Raw genomic sequence first — 3,389 nt, forward strand, 5'->3', positions numbered from 1 at the left:
GGTTCCCAGAACTAAAGGATGAATAGAATAACAAAAAAGATGCAAAGAACCTTAGTGATATTATTTTCCTGGTGAGAATAAGAGCACTTTAGGAATTGCAGTGTTCGCATAGCCAAATGCCAGAGCTTCCCCACCCCCAGAGATTTTCTCTGGATTAATCCAGCGCAAGTCATAGGAATCAACTTCATTATAGAGAAGATCTTACCAGGACGCATTCAAAGTAGATAAACATGTTCCATGTGATCCAGGATTTTTCCTGACCCCTTTGTTGGACTTGCAGTGGGGGTACCCTATTTACTTGGCCCATTGCACTCAAGTCCTTGTGGGAGGGAGCATGTGAGCAAGTGAGTGCAGGGTCTGGCTAGCTGCTTTGGGCACCAACAAAAGCAAACTCCATGCAGGCCCTGAGGCAGCACCCAGGTATGGGTGCCTGCGACCCCGAAGCCTCAGAAGGCATGTCACAATGCTCTCTTAGCTCTGCTGTTTGTGGACAGTGGTGTGTTATTAGCTCAGTGGGCCCCTTGCCTCCTCACATGGGGTGGCTGCCCTCTGCCATCAAGGGCAAAGGACCAGTGTGACAGTCTTTTTGGGTACCCACACTCATTGGGTCCCCAGTACTTGTCCGGCATCCAAGAAGAATGAGGTCGCCCAGATACTTGAAGGATGGTGGAGGTGGAGAATTTTATTTAGCAATGGAAATGGCTCTAGTGGAGAGGGGAGCTGGAGAGGGCACAGGACAGGCAGGTAATCTTCCCCCAAAGTTCAGCTGTCTGGGGGTCAGCTCTTCCCTGAAGTCGAGCAGTCTCTCCAAAGTCAAGCTGTCTCTCCTCCAAAGTTCTGCCATCTCTCTGAAGTCAAGTCACCTCTGTCCAGTCAAGCTGCTTCTCTTCCCTCTATGAACTGAGTCTGGGGTCTTTATAGGCACAGGATGGAGGGCAGGGCAGTCTGTAAGTAGTTTAGGAAAAGGCAATATTAGATCGGCAAAAAGGTGTTATTCTGTAAGAACCAATTGGGAGAGAGTGGGCAAACAGGAATAGAAGTTCTCACTTTGGGCTGTGGGTTTCAGGTTTCTCAGCTTAAAGGTGGGGTTTCACCTGGGACCCACTGCTGTTTGTCTCCTGCCTCTATCACATGGAGTGGCATCCTGTGCACTTAGGACATAGTAAGACATACTCTACTTCTACTACCCACATAAAGAAAGAGAACGAAAGTAAAAACAACATCTAAATACTGCATGTGATTCCGTCACCCTTGCACTCAATGAGCATGTGTCCCTGTAGTGGAGTCCAGACTGGCTCCTTTTCAAGTTGGCCTCCGGGTCTGCATTCACCCTGGAAGTATTCCTCCACACTGTGTCTGACTTTAGGATTTAGAGATACACATTTTTTCATATCCATGACTTCTGAGTAAAAGCCACTTCTTTTACCTGGTGCTCATCAAAAGAATCAAAATGATCTGCTCCTAACCTGGGGGAAAACAGGACTATTGCTTGAATTACTGAGAGGTGTTATCAGTATTCAACATCTCAGGGGATCCTCAAGGTATTTCAACGATGTAAAATGGTGATAGTACTCACCAATGTTAGACTATAACCCCTAATAATGCTAGACTATACCCCCCAATAAAATGGATGAATAAGCCAAGTAATGGAAGATAATGTGTATTGGTGATGGGGTAAGGTGTACTCTCTACTACTCAGAGGGGGATAACTAAAAATATCTTTGAGAGGGAGAGATAAATTTAGGATTTATACCCTTCTTGAGTGGGTGGCTTAATGGCATCAAGTGAATTCCAACTTTTTCTCAGGTTCTTATCCCTCCCTTGTACAACAATAGCCAGCCATCAAAGGATAGTCCCTGTTATGTGCATATACTGTCCTAGACAGAGAATATAGATATGAATAAAGCAAAGTATCTACTTTCAGGGAGCTTCAGGTCCAAAGGAAAAAGATAGAAAATAGATGCACTAAATAAATAAGATCATTTCAACTTCTGATAAATGCTATGAACAAAATAAAATACTGTATTGTATCAATTTTACAATGATTTTTTTTTTTCACATTTTACCATTTCTGAGATCTGGAAGCATTTTGCAACCTGATAGCAACTTTTACCTGAATTTATTTAGCAGCATTTTTTTTCTTTCTTTATAATACATAATTGTTTATAACTGATGACAAATTCCATTCAATGAAAATGATACAAAATGTGGGATGCACTAACTACTGTATCTTTGCAGATCCATTTTTAATATCCTTGCTCAGGTGACAAATTAATAAGATGAGAGGGAGATATTTCAAATTTTTATAAAAATATTTACTTTCTTTTAGCCTAACTTCTTTTAGTTGTTGATGTATTTATTTCCAACATGTACTAAATTTCCACTAATTTAATTTATCCTTGAAATTCCTACATTATCCCTTACACATATATAAAAACAACTGCTCCTGCAAGAAGATTATCTTTCCTTACCTTTTTACTTTTTATGTTTAAAATTTTCCATCTCATCTTTTCACTTACTTTTTTAAAATCTCCACCGCACTTTTCTCTATTCATTTTTGTTAGGTGGTGGTTGCTTCCTCCAGCCTTTCCTCAGTATGTCTCTCCTTCTCGCAGACTTGCACACAGTCTTACCTGTCTGTGGTTTCAGTCCGCTTTTATTAATCCATGCCAATTTTCCTCCCTGCCACCTGTGTTTCCTGAGGTCTGACGCCCACCGACCTCACATTGCTGGAGTTCTACTGTGTATTCCCTTAGAGTGTCAGGTTTTCCTTTGGGACTCACCTTCAAACATGTCCGCAACATGTTGGGCTTTAGCACTTTCCCTCATTTTTAAGTCTCATTTTACTTTTGGCAACTGAAATGATGGTTAGGAGAACCCTTTTTTTCTTCTCCTAATGTTTCCACGTGGGAGCTTCTATGCCCAGGCAGGAAGGGTGTCGAGGTAACATGTCCAACCCTCCTTCTCCCAAGTTCATCTCTCCCTCCCTCCTCATCAAGGGAGAAGAAATTACTTATCCAGCTAGTAAATCTGGGAGCAAGAGCTAAGCGTGCTCAGTTCTGCCCTTCTGTATTTCCTCTAGATGTCCCTGTGGAGAGGCTTTCTTGGCTTTGTTCCTAAGGCAGCCCCTGACCCTCTGTGGGGGGAGAGACTGTGACCCAGTGGTTAGGTATGCCAAGTATTGGGAATCCATGTAGATGCATTCTTAACTGCTTGGGAATCGAGTATTGGGAAGTAAGTGCTGGGAATCCATGTAGGTGCTATCTCAACTGCTTCCACCAATCCACCTTCACCAGTGTAGCTGATGTTTTGATGCCTGACACCTAACCTTTACTTTTCTATTCGCTCAGAAATAGTTGAGAGTGGCAGGAGGCAGCCAAATGCCTAGG

This window comes from Macaca mulatta, chromosome 11 (assembly GCF_049350105.2).
Source record: "Macaca mulatta isolate MMU2019108-1 chromosome 11, T2T-MMU8v2.0, whole genome shotgun sequence".
Taxonomy (NCBI): domain Eukaryota; kingdom Metazoa; phylum Chordata; class Mammalia; order Primates; family Cercopithecidae; genus Macaca; species Macaca mulatta.